Source organism: Anomaloglossus baeobatrachus, chromosome 2 (genome assembly GCF_048569485.1).
Source record: "Anomaloglossus baeobatrachus isolate aAnoBae1 chromosome 2, aAnoBae1.hap1, whole genome shotgun sequence".
NCBI classification, from domain to species: Eukaryota; Metazoa; Chordata; class Amphibia; order Anura; family Aromobatidae; genus Anomaloglossus; species Anomaloglossus baeobatrachus.
Genome location: NC_134354.1, coordinates 180,615,491 through 180,640,482, shown reverse-complemented (window position 1 = coordinate 180,640,482; position 24,992 = coordinate 180,615,491). Strand labels below are relative to the sequence as shown.

General features: G+C 42.1%; 1 long non-coding RNA gene across 3 annotated transcripts in view; it reads left to right on the top strand.

The window, feature by feature from the left end:
• The window catches only part of LOC142288387 (uncharacterized), a 41,189-nt gene extending 17,537 nt beyond the window's left edge, over positions 1–23,652 (top strand). Inside the window, exons 2-4 of one of the 3 annotated variants that reach the window (XR_012749171.1) lie at positions 10,893–10,987; positions 22,174–22,441; positions 22,938–23,652. This is a non-coding gene — a long non-coding RNA (uncharacterized LOC142288387). The remainder of the gene's footprint in view (positions 1–10,892; positions 10,988–22,173; positions 22,442–22,937) is intronic. The other 2 variants (XR_012749175.1, XR_012749168.1) reach the window with 2 other exon arrangements.
• The last annotated feature ends 1,340 nt before the right edge of the window (positions 23,653–24,992 follow it).

Sequence of the window (24,992 nt, the reverse complement as noted above, 5' to 3'; positions counted from 1 at the left end):
TAGTAATGGCAGATACTATAACAGCTTTTAAAAAAGGGCTGGATGATTTCCTCAGTACACAACATTGTTGGTTATAAGTCACTTAGTGACAAAATGTAGAGTTCATGGACGAAGGTTGAACTGGATGGACCTAGGTCTTTTTTCAACTTATGTAACTATGTGATCCATATTGACATACAGAAAACACATAGACCAATTCATCAAAGCAATTTTGCCAGAATTTTGTTGTAAATTGCTTCGAAAAGTCATAAAATGTTGGCGCAACTTAGAGCTGCGCAAAAATGTTATGTTTTTTGTCATTTTTCACACGAGTTTCTCCCGCTATGAAAAAATGGGTGAAGCGGAAGTGTGGCGCCACAGGACAGATGTAAGATTTTTGGCAGGGGCGGACACAGGTAAGGGGGCCCATTTCTACCTCCAAACCATGCGGAAATGTGCATTTTGATGAGCACTTGTGTTTAAAAGGGCCCATATATTGTTCTTGCACAGAAACAATGATTTTTGTCGTGGCAGTTATCAGACGCTTCTGATCCATGAAGAGGCATGCTCCACTTCATGAATCAAGAGCGTCTGACTCCACTACGCCTCCGCGTCAAGGACGGCAAGAAAATTGCCGGTCTTGATGAATTGAGGACAAAAGGTGTTTGCTGTATCTAAATACAAGTTTTTGTTGCAATAATTACAGTGCAGCCCATGCACAGAATGTGAAGGTGACCTGGTTTTTGTAGCATATAGTAAACCACTCCACAACTACCTAACATTAAACATTTCCTTTGCGCCGCAAAGCATTCAACTGAAGTAAAGCGATGACAACAGCGGTGGCCCCGTGTACATGCCGAGATCATTGAGGGATCTGTGCCTGCAGTCTGCAAGGAGAAAGTAAGAGGACACCCCAGGAACGGAGGACAGGTGAGAATAATGTTTTGTGTGTGTGTGTGTGTGTGTATGTGAACAATGGCATAATAGGGGACAAGAAAAGGATCAGTAGGAGGACATTACTAACAGATGGGCACAAGGATAGGCACATTACTACAGGAGACAAGGGTGGGGCACAAGGATGGGCACATTACTACAGGTCACAAGGTTAGGGCATATTACTACAGGGCACAAGGATAGGTACATTTCTAGAGGGCACAAGGATGGGACACATTACTACAAGGAACAAGGTAGGGGCATATTACTACAGGGCACAAGGATGGCACACATTACTAAAGGCTATAAGGATGGTGCCCATTACCACAGGGCACAAGGATGGGGAAAATTACTACAGGGGACAAGTAAAATATATCTTTGTACCGTGTTAGCCAGTAGAGATAAAAAAATTGTTTAAAAGAACAGAGAGTTCTCAGTGGTTGATACCTTTTAATGGCTAACTGAAAAGATGGTAATAATTGCAAGCTTTCGAGACTACTCAGGTCTCTTCATCAGGCATGGTATAACACAAAATATTTTGTGTTATACCATGCCTGATGAAGAGACCTGAGTAGTCTCGAAAGCTTGCAATTATTACCATCTTTTCAGTTAGCCATTAAAAGGTATCAACCACTGAGAACTCTCTGTTCTTTTAAACAATTTTTTTACAGGGGACAAGGGGATGGGGCACTACTGCAGGGCACAAGGATGGGGCACATTATTACAGGGCACAAGGATGGGGTACATTACTAATGGGGACAAGGATGAGGCACATTACTACAGGATTGAGACACAGATAGGCACATTACTGCAATGCACAAGAATGGGCACATTACATTTTATTGGTATCTATTTTTAGTTTTGAAATTTTCCGGTAGCTGCTGCATTTCCCACTTTAGACTTATACTCGAGTCAATAAATTTTCCCAGTTTTTTGTGGTAAAATTAGGGGTCTCTGCTTATACTCGGGTCGACTTATACTCGAGTGTATTCGGTTCTTCAACAAACTTGTTGTGAAGATCCGACTTTGGCATGCCGTTATTGAACACATCACACTCTAATTTAACATTCATATTATATTATCAGCTAATACTAAAGGCATAGCATATTTTTGACAGTCACAATCCTGTGATACTAGATCATTTTCCTCAATAAAAAAAAATACAGTGTAATATTTTTGACTCACTTATTTGATTTGGTTCTCATTATCTACTTTTCAGTTTTGTGGAAAAATCTGATGTAGTTTTCGGTCAAATTTATGCTGCATTATTATCGAAAACTCTGAAGAGGTCACTATTAGGGATGATCGAATACCTCAAATATTCGGCTTTGCGAATATTTGCTGAATAGGTCGCCGCTATACGAGTATTCGCAAATATTCGATGCGCAATGTAAGTTTATGGGAAACCCGAATAACAACTATTCGGAACTATTCAGGCTTCCCATAGACTTACATTGCGCATTGAATATTCGCATAGCGGCGACCTATTCGTCGGATATTCGTGAAGCCGAATATTTGAGGTATTCGATCATCCCTAGTCACTAACGTTCAAGCGCAGCTGGAAACAGTTTTAAGTGCAAGTTCAAAAAACGTGCCTAGGGTGCTTTTTTATGATCGCATGTAATGCACAGAAGTGAACAGAGGCGGGAGAGGACTGGGGAAGTATCACGTAAGCATCAATTGTTTTGTTATATTATAGCATTTCTTTCACTTGGCCAATTTTCACCCCTCTGTAAGTTTGAGCATGAGAGAACATGCAAAGTCTACCTGCTTGAAGCAAATGCTGAACAAGAACATACTGTTTGTATGAAGCATTTCCATGCAGGTGAAACTGCAGAAAACACAGAAATTCTTCTACTTTATGTGACATACCATAATAAAATGGATATAGTTACACAAATTAACAGAACTTTCTAGGCAGGTGGCCACATGTCAGAAATGCAGAATTTAATTGAAGTATTTTCCAATCAACACAATAAATGCTAATTAACACAATGAATATTCTAAGATGTGAGTATGTTGAAGCTAATGGGACTAAGCCATCTTAGGGCTCATTTACATGTCAGTTTTTGATGTAGTAGTGCTATCCGTCTTTTTCACAGATAGCACTTGCACCTATGACAGTCTATGGGACTTCTCAGACTTTTTCCTCAGACTGAGTGGTCTTTGGAAAAATCGCTGAGGCATGACCGATGTTGATCCGAGTGTTGGATCAAGTCTAATGGGGGCTTTACACGCAACGACATCTTTAATGAGATGTCGTTGGGGTCACGGAATTTGTGACGCACATCCGGCCTCGTTAGCGACGTCGTTGCATGTGAAACGTTCGAATGACCGCTAATGATCAAAATTACTCACCTAATCGTTGATTGTTGACACGTCGTCCATTTCCCAAATATCGTTGCTGTTGCAGGACGCAGGTTGTTTGTCGTTCCTGAGGCAGCACACATCGCTACGTGTGACACCCCAGGAACGAGGAACAACACCGTACCTGCGTCCTCTGGCAACGAGGTGGGCGTCACTTTCTTTCGGCTGCTCTCCGCCCCTCCACATCAATTGGACGGCTGCCGTGTGACGTTGCTGTGACGCCGCACGAACCGCCCCCTTAGAAAGAAGGCGGTTCGCCGGCCACTGCGACGCCGCTAGGCAGGTAAGTACGTGTGACGGGTTCTAGCGATGTTGTGCGCCATGGGCAGCGATTTGCCCGTGACGCACAACGACGGGGGCGGGTGCTTTCATGAGCAACATCGCTAGTGATGTCGCTGCGTGTAAAGCAGCCTTATGTGTCAAACAAATTTGACAGCATTCGGCGGCTATCCGAGTACTGTCCATTTTTCACTCACTGAGGCATCGCTCTCATGTCAGTATTTAAGCTCAAACGTGATAAAATGGTACTGGTGCCAATCAGTGTGTCATCCATGTGTTCATTTTTACCATTAGGGTTTTATCAGTGTTTTTCAAGGATGTATATATAAATGACAAAGCTTCTCCTATACTTTGCAATGTTAACAACGTACAGAATATGGATTGTGTACTGATGCCGTCCAATGTGCTGTACGTGTTATCCTTGGACCTATAGACTATTATTGGCTCTTGACATCCATGCTGCCAGAAAAAAAACAGTCGTGTGAATAGCATCGTAAATTATAATGAGTACATGTTATATCCATGAAAAAAACCTAACGGATACGGCACGTATGTGCAACGTGGAAATCTGAATGAGGTCTAATAAATAAGAGAAGGTGGTGAAACTTTTTATTCTTCTCATCAGCAAAAAAAACTGATGAAACTGTGACCAAAGTCTGATGAAAATCTGAGGACACTGATGAAATTTTTTTTCTTTTCATCAGCAAAAAAACTGACGAAAGTTTGACCAAACTCTGAAAATCTGAGGACACTGATGGAATCTGATGAAACTTGGTGTGTTTTCCTTGTACATCAAAAAATTGACATCTATGTCCAACTCTGAGTGTCTTTTGGGAGGGAAGTAAAATATATCTTTGTACCGTGTTAGCCAGTAGAGATAAAAAAAATTGTTTAAAAGAACTGAGAGTCCTCAGTGGTTGATACCTTTTAATGGCTAACTGAAAAGATGGAAATAATTGCAAGCTTTCGAGACTACTCAGGTCTCTTCATCAGGCATGGTATAACACAAAATCTGAAGAGTCACATATTTTGGGAGGGAGTAATTAAAGTGTCTAAGAAATCACAGGAGTGTCCTTCCCCGGAGGCAATGATGCTATACATGTTCCCCATGACCAAATCTATATATAAGAAGTCTCTGGGGAGACACCTTCTCCGAGCTGCCAAAGCAGCAATCCCGCGACATTTTACATCAATAGATCCTCCTACCCTGGAAGAATGGTTTGCTGACAGCTCAGTGATCCACCTTAAGGAAACACTGATCACTCATTCCCAAAAAGAAACAAACTTTGTGGCAACCAAATGGTTTCACTGGGAGGACTTTCTCTCTTTCCTCTCTACCGACATATCCTCAAATAACCAGAGACTGATCCCATGTGCTTATACTTCTTTTTCTTTCTTTCTTTTTTTCTCTTTCTTTCTTTCTTTTTTTCTCTTTCTTTCTTTCTTTCTTCCTTCCTTCCTTTCTTTCTGTCTTTCTTTCTTTCTTCCTTCCTTTCTTTCTTTCTTTCTTTCTTTCTTTCTTCTCCCTCACTTCCTCTTACCTTGCTTTTATAGGTTGTTTTAGATTCTATCATAGAACTCATTATGTTATTATTTTGCTTAATTGTTCTTATTTACTTGTTAAAACTCAATAAAACATTCCGTGTACTTGGAAAAAAGTTTTTTAAAAAAAACCCCTGACATCTGAATGAGGCATAAAGGCTTATTCAGACTTCAGTTTTTTTATGTTGAAGAAAAACCAACCAAGTTTCATCAGTGATTTTCATCATTTTTTTTCATTGATGAGAAAATAAAAGAAAGTTTCTCCAGCTTCACATATCAGTTACTGAAAAACAAAATGCTCACAGATGGCATCTGAATGCTGTCTGATTTTTTCACTTTACCCATAGCTTTACAATGCTGATTTTGATCCGACATGTGAATCAACATCAGATATGACTTCTTTATTTTCCATGACGACTCGGTCTGAGGAAAAAAAAATGGTTGAGACATAACTCTCTACTTTACTGCTACAGCCACAGGTGAATATACCATTTTGAAAGTACTAATAGGTCTATGGAAGTCCCATGCATTTCACTGAAGGTGTTAGTAAAGATGCCTAGCCTTCTATCTCCTAAAAAATTTAAGTCTTTTAGAAGATAGACGTGGAAGACGATGGAGAAAACGGAAAACGACCATTCGAATGGATGGAAGAATAGCCAGAATGATAAAGGCTCAGCCAATGATCAACTCCAGGATGATCAAAGATAGTCTCAAGTTACCTGTGAGTACTACGACAGTTAGGGCTAAGCCCCACGGCGAGAAAATCGGTGCGAGTGGAGTGCGATAAAACATCGCATTCCACTCTGACCAATTATAGCCTGTGTGTCAGCACACATAAGCGATTATTTTCTCAGCCCTAATTGGACCGAGAAAACAATCGCAGCATGCTGCGATTGTAATGCGAGACTCATTTCTCTCGCACCCATTCAAGTGAATGGGGCGAGAGAAAAATCACACTTCACTCGCGGTACACCGGTGTACCGCGCGTGCACAGCGAGAATCGCAATAGCCGGCTACGGAGGAGAGAGGGAGAGAAATCCCTCCCTCCCCTTCTCAGTGCCAGCCTGCCCCTCCGCAGTGCTGGCCTGCCCCTCCTGAGAGCCGGCCCGCCCCCCGCAGCTGAGGTCCGCTCGCACAGTCGGACCACAGTCGCAGGGATACTAGCATGACACTCGGCTCCTGCTGTGCTGCCAGCGTGAGCCGAGTGTCATGCGAGCATCGCACTAGTGCCCCGTGTGGCCCCAGCCTTAGAAGATGGCTATGTGAAGCTAATATATTAGCAAGAAGTCCTCGCAAAGTCCCACTGTTAAAAAAAGGCATATACTGAAACGGATACAATTTGCCAAAGAACACATCAACTGGTCTAAAGAGAAATGGAGAAACATTTTGTGGACCGATGAATGCAAAATTGTTCTTTTTGGGTCCAAGGGCTGCAGACAGTTCATCAGACGACCCCCAAACTCTGAATTCAAGCCGCAGTACACTCTGAAGACCGTGAAGAATGGTAAAGCAAGCATCATGGGTAGGTTTCTCTTACTATGGTGCCGAGCCTATTTAATGCATACCAGGGATCATGGGCCAGTTTGCATATATCAAAATACTTGAAGTGGTCATGTTGCCTTACGCTGAAGAAGAAATGCCCTTGAAATGGGTGCTTCAACAAGACAAGAACCCTAAACACACCAGTAAATGAGCAAAATCTTGGTTCCAGTCCAACAAAATTGAAGTTATGGAGTGGCCAGCCCAATCCCCGGACTTTAATGCAATAGAACACTTGTGGGGTGACATAAAAAATGCCGTTTCTGAGGCAAAGCCAACAAATGCAAATAAATTGTGGGATGTAGTCAAAGAATTCTGGGCTGGAATAACAGGTGACAGGTGCCAGAAGTTGGTTGACTCTCTGCAACATAGGGGTACTTTACACATTGCAACATCGCTACCGTTATATCGTCGGGGTCACGATTGTTGTGACGCACATCCGGCGCCGGTAGCGACATCGCAACGTGTAAATCCTAGGAGCGACGATGAACGAGCGCAAAACAGTCAAAAATCGCTGATCTGTGTCACATCGTTCATTTTCATAATGTCACTCCAGCTGCAGGTACGATGTTGTTTGTCATTCCTGCAGCTCCACACATCACTGTGTGTAAACCCGCAGGGACGACAAACATCTCCTCACCTGCCTCCACCAACAATGCGGAATGAAGGAGGTGGGTGGGATGTTACGTCCCGCTCATCTCCGCCCCTCCGCTTCTATTGGCCGGCTGCTTAGTGACGTCGCGGTGATGACGAACGCACCTCCCCCTTGAAGGAAATGTTGTTCGGCGGTCACAGCGACGTCGCCGACCAGGTATGTGCGTGTGACGCTGCCTTAGCGATAATGTTCGCTACGGCAGCAATCACCAGATATCACATGTGCGACGGGGGCGGGTACTATCGCGCTGGACATCGCTAGCCGATGCTAGCGATGTCGCAACGTGTAAAGCCCGCCATAGATGTGAAGCAGTTTTAAAAAAAAACTGTGGTTATACAACTTAATATTAGCTTAGTGATTCACAGGAATGCTAAATCCTAAATAAAAAGAGGACAGATTTTGAGTATGTAAAGACAAATGTATACACTGCTATTTTTTGGAAGAGCCCAGTGTTCATTTTTGGATATTTCAGTAAAGTAGTTAAAAATTATGTAAATCTGCATGTTTTGATATAGAAAACAGTGTGCAATCTTCTCAATGCATGGAAATAAAAACTATTACAGTGGAACCTTGGTTTATGAGTAACTTGGTGTGCGAGTATTTCGCTATACGAGCAAAGCTTGCTGTAAATTTGTAACTCGATTTCCGAGCAATCTTTGCTGTACGAGCAAATCGTCACCGCACACACTTCTGGTTCCATATGTTCACCGCGCTCTGGCCCGCTCTTGCAGTCTGCACAAATACACACAAACACACATTATTCTCACCATACCCTCCGTTCTCTCGGCAGCCTCCTGGTTCTTGTAGTTAGCAGGTATGTGTATCCGGTAACCATTGCGACGATGCAGGAGCTTCCGCTGTCAGCGCTTCCCAAAGGCAGCGCGCTGACCAATCAACGGCAAGCGCCTCATGCCTTTGACATCAGCGTGCTGGCCAATCAGAGGCAAACGGTTCCTGCATATGACATTGACGCTAACAGCGGAAGCTCTTGCATCGTCGTGATGGTGATTCTCGCTCATCACTACTTATAACCCACAATGCCATTTATTCTGAGAAAAGCATCCAGACTTTTTTTAAATTCTCTTCTTGGTATCTGCCATTACTATCGCTTGCTGTTGGGCATTCCACTGCTTGACTGCCCTTACTGTAAAGAACCCTTTCCTATTTAGCTGTCAGATTCACCTTTCCTCCACATGTAATGAATGCTCCCTGGTCCTTTGCAAGGTTTTTGGTAGTAATAAGTCATATACCAGTCCTTTCAGCGCTGCAGACACTAACTGAGCTCAGTAGCTCTGCCTATGTAGATGGCACGAGCTGCTCAGAGCTGACCTAGACGCTGCAGATAATACCTGACACTGAGAGCAGCTGTGGCAGAGACTCAGCAATACATCCTGGCAATGTAAGTAAGGCTGTGTCCGCACTTTGCGTTTCCACCTGCGTTTTAGGTGCTTTTTAGGTCCGTTTTGAGCTGCAGCGTTTTCATGCTAAAAAGCATGCGTTTTGCTTTTCCATAATAGTCTATGGAAAATGATGATTTTCTGTCCCCACTTTGCGTTTCAAAACGCTGCATTTAATTTGCATATTTTGTGGCAAAAACCATGCGTTCAAAGAAGCAGCATGTCAATTGTTTTTGCCACTTCTGCTGCGTTTTGATAACATTGAGGTCAATGAGAAGTATCAAAACGCAAGCAAAATCAAAATTCCAGCGTTTTACCTGCTTTATCGGTGCAGAAAACATGCGTTTTGGACTAACTAAACGTATGCTTTTTTTTTACATCAAAATAAAGATTTGATATGTCCCTTTACACACACACATAGTTCAACAATTAAATTAATGACAAATATTAATTTATTGCTATTTTACCGCTAAATAGTAAAAAACCGCAATAATTATATGAAACATAACTATTTTCTTTATTTTTTCATAAATTATACTTGTGGCATTTTTTTCTGTTTTTTCATTATGTTTGAATGTTTAAACTTTATTTAGCAGTGTCTATCAAAACGCTATTGAAAAGCATGTAAAAAGCGCTAAAAACACACCTAAAACGCGGTAAATACGCATGCGTTTTTGCGCTATTTTATGGTCAAAAGCAACTTTGGGCAAAATCAATTACTGCAAGAGGGTGCGTTTGGAACTACAAGTAGGAAGACGCAAAGTGTGGACACAGCCTAAAGCTCAGCTTGTTTTTTCTACTAATGGAGCTTTTCTAAGGCTATGTGCGCACAGTGCGTTTTTCGCGGCGTTTTTGCGCGTTTTTCGGGTGCGTTTTTGGCCTCAAAACTGCATGACTTTGCTTCCCCAGCAAAGTCTATGAGTTTTCAATTTTGCTGTCCGCACACAACTGTTTTTTTAAGCTGCGTTTTTGAGCTTGAAAAAAAAATGGACATGTCAATTCTTTCCTGCGTTTTTCTGCGTTTTTCCCCCATGCAATGCATTGGAAAAACGCAGCAAAACGCAGAGATCAAAAACGCAGCAAATCGCGGTAAAAACGCATGCTTTTATTGATGCGTTTTTTGACGCGGGTGCGTTTTTGTGCGTTTTTAGCGGCCAAAAACGCACAAAAACGCAGCGTCAAAAAAACACAGTGTGCGAACTTAGCCTAAAAGGGACAACCCCTTCAAGCCTGGAAAAAGGTAAAATCGTCTATTGAAAAATGTAAGTGCACTTTCCATAGTTAATGTCCCCCTGGCCACAAGGCTATGTCTGCTGCAGAGGCTCCTACTGGCCACAAGGCTATGTCTGCTGCAGAGGCTCCTACTGGCCACAAGGCTATGTCTGCTGCAGAGGCTCCTACTGGCCACAAGGCTTTGTCTGCTGCAGAGGCTCCTACTGGCCACAAGGCTATGTCTGCTGCAGAGGCTCCTACTGGCCACAAGGCTATGTCTGCTGCAGAGGCTCCTACTGGCCACAAGGCTATGTCTGCTGCAGAGGCTCCTACTGGCCACAAGGCTATGTCTGCTGCAGAGGCTCTTTTTAGTACCCATGCTATATTTTGAGGAGAATTTGAAAGTTGAAATCAGTACAATTCGAGCATATGTCACTAAGAAAGCTTGTACGGTAATAAACTGAAATGGAAATATTTGGTAAAATCCGTACGAGTCAAACAGATTTATATTTCTATGTATATAAACGAGTATCACACACACCACCAAGCCCACAATATCTTATTTATCAGTGCATCTGCATTAGATTTATGCCCAGAAGTCACGGCCAGTATCTTGGTGTTCAGCCTGTTTTTTATTAGTGAATGACGCAATGTGAGCTTCTTATAGCAGGAAAATATGTAACCAGTGATACAAATGGTTTGGAAGCTGACAGGCTCTCCATGTGAATTATTGCCAGCATTTGTCTATCTATCTCTGTCTGTAAGACCTTGATATATTCTGGACTGCAGCATGCTATAAAGATGGCTGTCAGGTGCGAATTGAGTGTTTTATTGTTTCTGGTGCAGATGTGACAGATGTGCAGCTTGTAAAGGCTTTTAACACTAAACCTCTTTTTAAAGGAAATGTTCACTACCTTGACTTTCACATAGGAGAAAATAGGCACTTACAAATGTTTTATGAACATTAATCTATTATATTAAATATACAGGTTCTACTGGTGAAAGTTCAGAAGAGTGTATTCGGAAGTAAGAAATTATTCATTGTTGTTACTATGAACTCGTCTGTATCTACTTTTTATGGGAGGTAAGAAGATTAATCACTGGGGCACTACCTTCAGACGGGCAGATATCTTTCCTGGGGTTCCCTCTCAGACTGGCCGATATCTTCTCTGAGGCACCATCTTTGACTGGCATATACTGTACTGTATCTTCTTTGGTAAACAGTGTCTGATTGGGAAAAATCTTCACTTGGGCACCATCTCTGACTGGCATACATATTATCTGGGAAACTTTGCCTGACTGGCAAATATTTCCACTGTGGCTCCTTATCTGATTGGCAGATATATATATACTGTATATATATATATATATATATATATATATATATATATATACTGTATATATATATATATTTATCTGTCAAAATTGTTGGTACCCCTCGTTTAATGAAAGAAAAAGCCACAATCGTCACAGAAATAACTTGGATCTGATAAAAGTAATAAATAAAAAATCTATGCAAATGAAAGTCATACATTGCTGCTTTTCTGCTTTCATAGAATTTAAAAAATAAATAAAAATAAATAAATAAATAAAACTCATGAAATAGGCCTGGACAGAAATGATGGTCCCTGAACTTAATATTTTGTTGCACAACCTTTTGAGGCAATCACTGCAATCAAACGGTTCCTATAACTGTCAATGAGACTTCTGCTCCTCTCAACAGGTATTTTGGCCACTCCTCAAGAGCAAACTGCTCCAGTTGTCTCGTATTTGAAAGTTGCCTTTTCCAGACGGCATGTTTCAGCTCTTTCCAAAGATACTCAATAAGATTTAGGTCAAGGCTCATAGAAGGCCACTTCAGAATAGTTCAATGTTTTCCTCTTAGGGCGCTTTCACACATCCGGCTTTTCTCCGGTTTGACGGATGCGGCGCACGCCAGTACAGTGTATACAGTACACTGTCAGCGCAACAAGCGCCGGTCACATGCTGTCATGTGACCGGAGCATGTGACCCGGAAGTTGCGGCGCTGCCACTGTACTGTATCATACTGTACTGCCGTGCGCCGCATCCGTCAAACCAGCAAAAAGCCGGGTGTGTGAGAGTGCCCTTAGCCATTCTTGGGTGCTTTTAGCTGTGTGTTTTGTGTCATTATCCTGTTACAAGACCCATGACCTGCGACTGAGAACAAGCTTTCTGACACTGGGCAGCAAATTTCTCTCTAGAATCCCATGATAGTCTTGAGATTTCATTGTACCCTGCACAGATTCAAGACACCCTGTGCCAGATGCAGCAAAGCAGCCCCAGAACATAACAAAGCCTCCTCCATGTTTTACAGTAGGGACAGTGCTCTTTTCTTGATATGTTTCATTTTTCCATCTGTGAACATAGAGCTGATGTGCCTTGCCAAAAAGTTCCATTTTTGTCTCATCTGTCCATAGGACACATAGGACATTCTCCCAGACGTTTTGTGGCTTGTCAACATGTAGTTTGGCAAGTTCCAGTCTGACTTTTTTATGATTTTTTTTCAACAATGGTGTCCACCTTGGTCGTCTCCCATGAAGTTCCTTTTGGCTCAAACAATGACGGATGGTGGGATCTGACAATGATGTTCCTTGAGCTTGAAGTGACCTTTAATCTCTTTAGAAGTTTTTCTTGGCTCTTTTGTTACCATTAGTATTATCCGTCTCTTTGATTTGTCATCAATTTTCCTCCTTCCTTTAATTTTTTAATAATATATGCAACTGTAGTCACAGTCTTATAATTTTTACCTTTAACATGCTGGTCTATAATTTGCTTTCTAATCTCCTAAGACAACTCTTTCCTTTGCTTCCTCTGGTTCATGTTGAGTGTGGTACACACCATGTCACCAAACAGCACAGTGAGTATCTGTCGCCCTATATACAGGTCCACTGACTGATTACAAAATTGTAGACACCTGTTATGCTAATTAGTGGACACAACTTGATTTAACATTTTGTCACATTATTTTCAGGGGTACCAACATTACTGTCCAGGCCTATTTCATGAGTTTTATATTTTTAAAAAGTCTGTGGCAGCATGGTTTAAAAGCAATGTCTGACTTTCATTTGTTCACTTTCAAAGATTCTTTATTTATTATTACTTTTGTCAGACTCAAGTTATTTCTGTGACCGTTGTGGGTTTTTCTTTCATTAAACGAGGGGTACCAACAATTTTGACCACGTGTGTATGGTCAAAATTGTTTGTACCCCTGGTATATATATACAGTATATGTATGTGTGAATGTATATTTTTGTGCATGTATCTACCAAACCATAATGCCAGACTGACTAATCAGCTGAAGAACACAATACCTAATAACGAAACAAAACAACGATAGATAAGTCAATAGATAAGATAATAAAAGGTATACTCTTTATTAGTCCAAAAACTTGGTGTATATCGGACATACAATAATACAAACAGGTGCACATATATATGCTACAATACATGAAGGATATAAATATATATATATATATATATATATATATATATATACATACACAGTACAGACACACCTTCTCATTCAATGAGTTCTTTACTTTCATGACTCTGAAAATTGTAGATTCACATTGAAGGCATCAAAACTATGAATTAACACATGTGGAATGAAATACTTAACAAAAAAGTGTAAAACAACTGAAAATATGTCTTATATTCTAGGTTCTTCAAAGTAGTCACCTTTTACTCTGATTACTGCTTTGCACACTCTTGGCATTCTCTTGATGAGCTTCAAGAGGTAGTCACCGGAAATGGTTTTCACTTCACAGGTGTGCCCTGTCAGGTTTAATAAGTGGGATTTCTTGCCTTTTAAATGGGGTTAGGACCATCAGTTGTGTTGTGCAGAAGTCTGGTGGATACACAGCTGATAGTCCTACTGAATAGACTGTTAGAATTTGTATCATGGCAAGAAAAAAGCAGCTAAGAAAAACGAGTGGCCATCATTACTTTAAGAAATGAAGGTCAGTCAGTCCGAAAAATTGGGAAAACTTTGAAAGTGTCCCCAAGTGCAGTGGCAAAACCCATCAAACGCTACAAAGAAACTGGCTCACATGAGGACCGCCCCAGGAAAGGAAGACCAAGAGTAACCTTTGCTGCGAAGGATAAGTTTATCCAAGTCACCAGCCTCAGAAATCGCAGGTAAATAGCAGCTCAGATTAGAGACCAGAGATCAATGCCACACAGAGTTCTAGCAGCAGATACATCTCTAGAACAACTGTTAAGAGGAGACTTTGTGCAGCAGGCCTTCATGGTAAAATAGCTGCTAGGAAACCACTGCTAGGGACAGGCAACAAGCAGAAGAGACTTGTTTGGGCTAAAGAACACAAGGAATGGACATTAGACCAGTGGAAATCTGTGCTTTGGTTTGATGAGTACAAATTTGAGATCTCTGGATCCAACCACCGTGTCTTTGTGCAACACAGAAAAGATGAATGGATGGACTCTACATGCCTGGTTCCCACCGTGAAACATGGAGGAGGTGTGATGGTGTGGGGGTGCATTGCTGGTGATACTGTTGGGTATTTATTCAAAATTGAAGGCATGCTGAACCAGCATGGCTACCACAGCATCTTGCAGCGGCATGCTATTCCATTCAGTTTGCGTTTAGTTGGACCATCATTTATTTTTCAACAGGACAATGACCCCAAACACACCTCCAGGCTGTGTAAGGGCTATTTGACTAAGAAGGAGAGTGATGGGGTGCTACGCCAGATGACTTGGCCTCCACAGTCACCAGACCTGAACCCAATCGAGATGGTTTGGGGTGAGCTGGACTGCAGAGTGAAGGCAAAAGGGCCAATAAGTGCTAAGCATCTCTGGCAACTCCTTCAAGACTGTTTGGAAAACCATTTCCAGTGACTACCTCTTGAAGCTCATCAAGAGAATGCCAAGAGTGTGCAAAGCAGTAATCAAAGCAAAAGGTGGTTACTTTGAAGAACCTAGAATATAAGACATATTTTCAGTTGTTTCACACTTTTTTGTTAAGTATTTCATTCCACATGTGTTACTTCATAGTTTTGATGCTTCAATGTAAATCTACAATTTTCAGTCATGAAAATAAAAAAACTCTTTAAATGAGAAGGTGGTCTATACTTTTCGTCTGTACTGTGTATGTATGTATGTATGTGTATATATATATATATATATATATATATATATATATATAATATATATGACACACACACACACAAAGTTAGGGATATTTGGCTTTAGGGTGAAATTTTAGGATGATCCTAACATGCACTTTAACCTTTTCAGGTGAACTTAACGTGACCTTCTATAATTTTTAATGCACATGTCATAGTTAGATGGTTACATTGGTTGAAAAAAGACATAGGTCAATCAAGTTCAATATTTCTCCACCAATTACACATTTTCAGTTATTAGTAAATTATCTATAACCCATAATGTTGTGTGTAGTGACGAAATCATCCAATCTTTTTTTAAAAGCTGTTATAGTGTCTGCCGGAATCGCTTTTCTTCCACCAATATGAGTGCCCCCTGGTCCTTAGTATGGTGTTTGGAAGGAATAAGTCATGTGCTGGTCCTTTGTATTGAGCACACATGTATTTATACGTAAAAATGAGATCTCCTGTGAGATACATTTTCCCCATCCTTGTCCCATTGTGGTATATCTGACCCTCATCCTGATACATATGGCCTTCATCCTGGTGTATATATCCCCGTCCAGGTAAAGATGCCCCTCACCTAGGTCCATGCTGGTATACAGTGGAGTGAAAAAGTGTTTGCCCCCTTCCTGATTTCTTATTCTTTTGCATGTTTGTCACTTCTTCACACAGGGCCCTGTAAATTTGGATATATTTTTCTCTTAATAATAAAGACCTTCATTTATAAACTGAATTTTGTTTTTACTTGTGTTTTCTTCGTCTCATATTTAAATTTATTTGGTGATCTGAAACATTTAAGTGTGACAAACATGCAAAAAAATAAGAAATCAGGAAGGGGGGCAAACACTTTTTCACACCACTGTATATGATCCCCATCCTGGGCCCATTCCGGTATATATGTTCCTCATCCATGTATACGTGATCCGCATCCTAGTATATGTGTCCCCCATCATGCTGCACACATTAAAAAAAAAAGATACTCACGATCCATCTGCTTCCCCTGTGCATGGTGTCCTCTTCTGATGATGGCAAGTGACTTCAGCGTGTAAGCGGCACAGTGCACGACATTGCTACCATGCGGCCCCAGTTACATATGGAAGTCAGCTGCTAGAATATTCACTACTGTCCATACCCAGGATTATTGGCATGAGGAGCAGTGAATATTCATTCTCTTTAATAAGGGACACATGTGATCTCCCAAGTGCTGCAGAAAGCCGACAGCTGGGTGATCACTTGTGCACACTACTAAAGAGAATGAATATTCACTACTCCCCAAGCTCATAATCCTGCCCACCTTTTGGCGCTGGCTTCAGTGCAGAGAGTGAGCGGGATTATGGGCATGAGGAGCTGTGAATATTCATCTTCTTTATTAGTGGGCACACATGTTTGCCCCAGCATCAGCTCCTATCTCCTCTGACCGGCTCCTTTGCTTCTGCCACTCTCCCCACAGCCAGATACAACCGACTATAATATGCACCCCCCACTTTCCTTCAAAACTTGTTTGAGAAAACGTGCGTCTTATAGCCTGCAAAATTTGGTATATAGTGAAAACATGACACATACTTGTAAAATTGCAGGTACTCACTTGGGATGCACATTTTGGAATTGCCTTAATTAGGGGATAACAAAAGCAATGCCAAAATATGCGTTACATATACTAGTCTATGGGTGTCTGAAAATCAGCACATCAGTGTGTAATCCATATGTGGTCAATGATTAATGTAACAGTTAGGAGAAGCTTTATATTTTTTTATTTAAATCTCTCCATCAGTGACAATCACAGACCAAACATTGATGATAAAAACTGAAATGGAAAAAACAATGATGAGACTCGGATCCAAAACTCTGATAAATAATGATCTGATTGTTTACGCACAAGAAAAATCACAGACATCTGAATAAGACCTTGAGGTTCAATTAAGGGGCTATATCCCCAAAAAGGCTATGGGGACGATTCAAAGTGTTTTTGCCAGAAAACTGGCATAAAACACAGTGGAAAGTTAGAAAATGTTGGCGCAACTCGAAAAACGTTTGCGTGTTTTGGTGTTTTCATGCCAGTTTGGAGCAGCTCTGCCGAAATACGTGGAGCTTAGGAGAAAGCGGGAAGGGTCGTCGCTATACCTGCCCATGAAATTCAACAAAAATGACAGCGTTTCTTACACAAGACATGTGCTACAGTCTCTGAATGCAGTAGAGTTTGTGTGGGCACAAGGAGGCTCACACATCAGAGAAGATGCGCCAAATTCATTAAGTTGTATGCACTTCTTAATGAATTGTCCCTTACGTGCTTATTATATACGGTACTGTCAGTGTGGCCTCACAGATTCCATTTACAGTTGTCACTAGGGATTTTACTGGGTCTATTATTGCCACTTTCAATAACAAATTAAATGAGAAAATTAGATAATGAGAAAGGAGCAGTGATAAAGCATTTTGCCTTTTGTTGAGCTATTCAAGGTCTATGAGACTGATGGAGATAGCTAAGAACACAATAATGGGGGTCGAGTCCCCTGTTTCCCGATACTGGATGGTCTTCTGATGCTTTTCTGAAATAGTGCTTCACCAGTCCATGGGTTGTGTTCATTATTGCGTATAAAATAAATGTGCAAGATCTTCAATACTACACATTTTTTGAGAGCTGTGGCATGGGTTTTTTTTTATATATATAATAAGCCCTGTTTTTTTTAACCCCAGGAACTATTGAGAACTTGAATTAGGATTTCTTCCATAACTATATTCCTTAATCCCAAATCTAGATTATTATATACCATTCGGTGGTTGCATTGTCTTTGTATCATTATATACTTATTGCACTAAGCCTGCTTTACATGTTACGATTCTGCATACGATATCGTATGCGATCGTAACCGCCCCCATCGTATGTGCGGCACGTTCAATTTTGTTGAATGTGCCGCACAAACGATTAACCCCCGCCACACGTACTTACGCGTCCATACGACCTCGATGTGGGCGGGGAACATCCACTTCCTGGAGTGGGAGGGACGTTCGTCGTCACATCGACGTCACGCGGCAGCCGGCCCACCTCCTTCCTTCCCCATTGCTGGCTGGGAGCCGCAGGACGCTGGTAAGATCTGTTCATCATTCCTGGGGTGTCACTCACTGCGATGTGTGCTACCCCGGGTACGATGAACAACCTGACGTTCAATTCATGAGGAATGAACGACGTACGTGCGATGAACGTTTTGCCGTTCATTCGCAATCGCACGTAGCTGTTACACACTACAATGTACCTTACGATGCCGGATGTGTGTCACTTACGACGTGACCCCGCCGACACATCGTAAGATATATTGTAGTGTGTAAAGCGGGCTTAATATACCGTACTCTAAAGTGCTTTTTTAAATATGTGATAGACTATTTCTAAATATAATGAAGTGTAAGCATTAATATAGCTAACTTTAGAACTTTATGAATGTGTCTTTATATAGTATCGCACACGAGGGTTGGGTGTGAAAGGTTTATTTGAGGAGTGGCAGAAGATAAAGGGAGATCTGAGTAATCTGTAAAACTGAATTCTTAAGCGTGTGGGTTGGAAAATATGGGTGGATTATGAATGTAGTTCTGGCTCTGTTTCCAATGTACTGCATACATTATGTTGGCAGTAATTCTGGTCCTGCCTCTGTGTCAGTTTGCTCAGAGAAAACTATGAGAATTAGAGATGAGTGAGTCAGAAATAGTGAGGTTATCTCATATGTCATTATATATAGAAACTAGAATTAGCCATGCTACACTACATTATGATGTATTTCACAATTATACTCAGAAGGAAACAACCTCTTAAAAGGGTATTAAAGGGAATTGGATTTTGCTGCCCCATCTGACAGCAGCATGATATCAGGCAGATATGCTGATTCCAGCTATGTGTCACTTTCTGGGCTGCTTGCTGCAGTTTTGATAAAATCATTCTTTTATCCACTGCAGATCATCGAGTTCTCTGAACACTGAGATCGATATACCTCACCGACAGCACTGACAGCTTTCTGTACACTGTGCATAGACAGAAAGCTGCCAGTCAGTGGTGGTGGTGGAGTTATTAAAAGGGTTGTCACTACTTGGAAAACCCCTTGTCAATTAGAGGCTTAACTCTCTTTGTCAGAACCCTATCCCAAGACGCCCCTATCCGGGTTGACAAATCCCAGCTGACATTAGCCCCATATATACAGTATTACCTTGATTGCCACAGCAGCAAGGCAATCGGGATGAGCTGGGTAAAGCGCCACAATTGGTGCATGCAATGGATGTGCCAATTCTGAGGCGGCTGCGGTTCCACCTGCGACCTCTCTAGAAATTCCTCACCATGGTCCTGGGGATGGTGCACACCTGCTTTCCGTGTTTGCCATTCCATTCTGGCCGTGTCAGTGAGGTTGGACCATGGACTCCTCAGTCTTGGGTTTTGATTTTGCTCCTCTTTTTTGCTTTTGTTTGTATCATGTGTTCTTGCCCAGTACTTGAGCCGTATGGCTGACTCTGGCATTTTCAGTTACTGTTGTCAGTACCATGATCTGCCTGGCCTTTCTGCTCTTTTAGCTTCAGACAGTTTTTTGGGCCTAGTTGAGGGGGCGTAAGGAGGGGGGGGCAAAGACATACTCTCTGCCCCTTTCTACCCAGCTATCCTTCTGTTAACCATTTGTGCCCACCTTGGCTCCCAGTTTCTAGGGTCTGTGCACAATGCTTGGGTCTCCTGGCTGCATGCACTTGATGTGTTCCCAGCCTACCGTTGAGGAGAACCAGGTGATGGCTGATGTGTTGTCATCATTGGTAAGCCAAAACCAGAAGTGGAACAATCAAAGGATAAGTATAATAGGAACACATGTGCCAATTGTGCATTTTTCTACCCACTCCTGGTTTTGGCATACAAGTGCTGAGGTAAAACGCTCACCGAATACTCAACGTGTGAACGTATACTTAGGCGGGCTTTACACGTTGCGACATCGCTACCGATATATCGTTGGGGTCACATCGTTAGTGTTACACATCCGGCGCCGGTAGCGACATCGCAATGTATATATCCTAGGTGCGATGATGATCGAGCGCAAAAGCGTAAAAAATCGCTTATCTGTGTCATGTCATTCATTTCCATAATGTCGTTACTGCAGCGCAGCAGATACAATGTTGTTTGTCGTTCCTGCAGCAACACACATCGCTGTGTGTGAAACCGCAGGAACGACAAACATCTCCTTACCTGCGTCCAACGGCTATGCGGAAGGAAGAAGGTGGGCGGGATGTTATGTCCCACTCATCTCCGCCCCTCCGCTTCTATAGGCCAGCCGCTTAGTAACGTCGCTGTGACGTCGAACGCACTTCCCCCTTGAAGGAGAAATTGTTCGACAGTCACAGCGACGTAACCGCGTTGATCTCCCTAAGGTCACCAATGCTTGCTTAAGTAGTCTTTTACTAGGCATTGCCCCCACTAGCCAGATTCCTACTCCACACTGATGAGGGACAAATACCCCGTAACGGCTGTCTGTGGATGGATACCATGTTTGGTATAGGTGGTCTCCTTGACTGGAGACTGCCCTTCCCGTGGTTGTTCCTTCCCGGTTACCTGGCTAGTTTCCTGGCAGCGTTGAGAAACACGTGATGGTGTCTCCGCGGCTTTCTTATTTACAGCGACGTAACCGACCAGGTATGTGCGTGTGAAGCTGCCATAGCGATAATATTCGCTACAGCAGCAAGCAGCAGATATCGCATGTACGATGGGGGCGGGTGCTATCGCGCTCGACATCGCTAGCAATTGCTAGTGATGTCGCAATGTGTAAACCCCGCCTTAAGCGGGCTTTACACGCTACGATATCGTTAATGAATTATCGTCGGCATCACGTTGTTTGTGACGCACATCCGGCGTCATTAACGATATCGCAGTGTGTGACACTTATGTGCGACCTACAACGATCGCAAAAATGGCAAAAATCGTTTGCCACAGAGAGGTCGTCCTAAAACAAAAAATCGTTTTCTTCTAATTAGCGATGTTGTTCGTCGTTCCTGCGGCAGCACACATCGCTGTGTGTGACACCGCAGGAGCGAGGAACATCTCCGTACCTGCTTCCACCGGCTATGCGGAAAGAAGGAGGTGGGCGGGATGTTTACGTCCCACTCATCTCCGCCCCTCCGCTTCTATTGGACGGCTGCCGTGTGACTTCGCTGTGACGCCGCACGACCCGCCCCCTTAGAAAGGAGGCGGATCGTCGGCCAGAGCGACGTCGCAGGACAGGTAAATCCGTGCGACGGGGGTGCGTGATTTTGTGTGCGACGGGCAGCGATATGCCCGTGTTGCACAAACGATGGGGGCGGGTACGCACACTAGCAATATTGGTACCGATATTGCAGCGTGTAAAGCCCGCTTTAGTGTGTATACCCCCATTGTAGCATATGGAAACATTCAGGGGATCAGATATGTTCCTTTTTAGACTACAGCTCAGTTGCCTTGCTGCATGCAAACAATTAGAAATCTTGAAATCAGGGTACGTGACCACGATAAGTCTTACTCGAGGTTTTGAAGCTGCTTGCTTTTGCTGAATCAAAAGAGCAGAGTTTTACTGTACAAGGAAGGTGAATGGGATTAATAGCAATCTCATGTTCACTGTGTTTTTTGACTTAAACTGACCTGCAGTGCGGTTTTCCAAGCTGCAGCATATCATTTTCTATTGCAGGTACACTGAGTCATTTGTGCGGAATTTCCCCATAGACTTGCATTAGATGCTGAAGTTGCACAGGTAAAAAAAACTCACCAAAAGAAAACATCAGGTATCGATTGTAACGCCCATAACAGTGTCTCTGCACTGTCCTGCCTCTCTCATCTTCCTGGCCTTATTGCTCTATCCCTGGACTCATTTGCTGTTCCCCGGGGCCTGCGCACACAGCACAGGCTTCCTGGAAGTGTCCTTAGACAGCATGTGTGCATGCGTGACACGCCCCTTTTCCTAAAGGACCAGTACGCCCTAACCCGGAAGAACTTCTCAGCCTATTACTCAGAGACATCAGGTATTTAATGCACTCTCCTCTTTAGAGAGGTACCTGGGCAACGTGTCCCTAACATTGCTAGTTCTCAGGTCACTTTGTGCTTCCGCTGTTGTTATTGTGCTCATGCTCTTCTGTTTTTCAGTACAAGACGACTCTTCTACAATACCGTGGCTTCTATGATACCGGCCACTGCTGCTGCAACTACCCATCTCAGCTGCTGTTGCCGCATCTACCTTTCTCGGCTGAACCTACAACACCTGCTGCCACTTCTACTATCAGACTATTTATGTATATACCCGTGGCGCCAGCTACCGGTGCACTGTGATCCCCTGGGGCTGATCTTTTCGGCTACCTACTACCTCCAGTGGCTTTAGTGAAGACTCGATAGCTGTTCAGGTATGCTCCTCAAGGTTAGTGATCGGTGCCTTTGGACCAATGGATCTACTTACCCCTTGCTTGCCCAGCGAGCATTACATCAATAAAATTAATTGAAGCTCAAGCAGCACAACAAACAGAAAGTTTCTCAATGCTAAGCGTTCAATGTCTTAATACAAACAAGCACATATACAGACACACAAAAAAATATATATAGCTAGATAGATGATAGAAATACATTAGGTAGAATAGATATCCTACAGCTATATAATGTCACAAACCCCCTACATATCACTCTACGTAGTGGTAATGCTCCTCACATTACCACTTATCCATCTGAGGTCTCGCAGAGTGCAGCATCAGCCTGGAATGGCTGCTGCTCAAAGTCTATGGAGCCTTGATCTAGATCTTTAATCTAGGTAATCAAGAAATGTCATGGGACTAGGTTGGACCTGTGTACTTTGCTTTCTAAAAAATTGGTGAACTAGCGAAAGTCTCTTGTTTTTATTTCTCTCTTTTTATGTCTTTTAGATTTCCATTTGTGGACTACGTCAGAATCCCTGGACTATGGCAGATCTGTATGAATTTGTTATTTTAGAAAATGTTGAACCAGGGAAGTGTGGGGGAGTTTTTTCAAGTAAAATATTTTGTGTGTTTTTTTCTTTTTACTTATTGGGTTAGTATTAGTAACACCAGGGCTTCATGCCAGCTGGTACTACATAGCTGACATCAACCCCAAACACCATTACCCCAATTCCCAACCCACGCAGGCAATCAGGAAAAGCAGAGGCGAAGTGCCAGACTTGAAGAATGTAATATGATGGGGCAACTGCAGGCTGCTATTTTTAGGCTGGGAAGGGCACAACCTTCCCAGCCTGTTAACATTAGCCCCCAACTATCTGCTTTAACATTGCTGGTTACCAAAAATAGAGGGGAACCCTGCATCATTTTTAAGTTTTTTATTAGGATAAAATTGACTAAACAACCTTTAGGGAAATATGAAAGGCACTAAAAAGTGCAAAGGTATATTATGTAGGGGATTGTGACATTATATATCTGCAGGACATCTATTTATTCTATCTATTAGATGTTTCTACCACCTATCTAACAATATCTTTATTAATATTCTGTTGTCTCTGTATATGTGCGTTTGTGTGTATTGGGAGGTGGGTGGTGAAGGTATACATGATTTTATATCGCTACCGTATGATCTGTAATAATAAACGTATTTCTTTGCTTTGAACAACTTCCTCTTTGCTCTGCTGCTTGAGTTGCAACTAACTTTATTGAGACAAAACGTATGCGTGAAAAATGTAGGTAAAAAAAATGCACACAAAAACGGAAGCAAAAAATGCAAGTAAACTAAAGTGCGAATTGTGCAGGAAATCTGCAGCGACAAAACCTCAACAAACACTGATCATGGGAACGTAGCCTTACAACTATGTACTAACAATGTGCAGCGCTGTCAAAACCATTCCCTGTCATGTCATGAGTCTTTTTCGACTAAGTATTAATTGTTACGAAATAAGATACATTAGTGGCTAAACATTACTGAACAAGAAAGTGCTTTGTAATGCGTCATGAACATGGCTAATTATCTAATGGAGACAGACAGGCAAATTGCAAAATGTCTACAAAGACATCAAAGAATCAATACAACAATCAATATTAGAAAGGTTTCCTATTACACAATTTCCTTCTTAGTCTTTAATGAAGTCATCATTAGCTTGTCACCTGTGTGAATTCAGATGTATAGGTTTGTCTTTTGGATATATACAATGCTCCTCTTTTTGCATGAGCAGTTGTCACTGGTGGAAGATTAAATTAATGGGGTATTCTGAATGAGCCCAAGTGGCAGGCGGGGAATAGAAAAAAATATTGACGTTGCTCCACAACATCCGGAGGGTACGTCTTGCGACCACTGTATCCAGTTGGTGGCCACTGATCATCCGCAGCGTTCAGATGTCATCCAAGACAGCTTCATGCCATAATGCCATAAACCATGTCTACAGATAACGTTGGTATGATTATGTGTTATGGACAATTTTAGAGCAGTATCTCAATTCTATGTATAGAATACATTGCAGATTTCACTGTGGCAAAATATTTATTAATATCAATAGGCACGGGCTATGTGGTGACGTGTGATTCGTAACACTGAGATTGCAGTATCGCTGTTGTTTTTTTTTTTTTGCAGAACCCAAGCTTAGCATCCATTTTGTTCACGTTTTATCTGCTCTACAACATTTGTTGCATAAATCATAGTCAGGGGTGGATTAAAAATAGCCAGTGTCCCAGAAAGTTTGGAAAGCATTGCCCACCAGCGCCATGTATCATGGGACATGTCACATAATCCCCTTGATAGATTGTGATAGGTCATGTAATTAACATACAGGTGCACAGCTGCAGACATAAGACTAAAGACAGATGTGCACAATTTTTTCCCCCCTTATGTATAGCTCTATACATAATAGAGCATGGTGGGCAATTCATTTTCCCAAGGGGCCATATGAGAGATTATGACTGTTGGGGAGGGCTGAACCAAAAGGCTAAAATTAATTCTGCTCAATATTAATATTAAGGTAT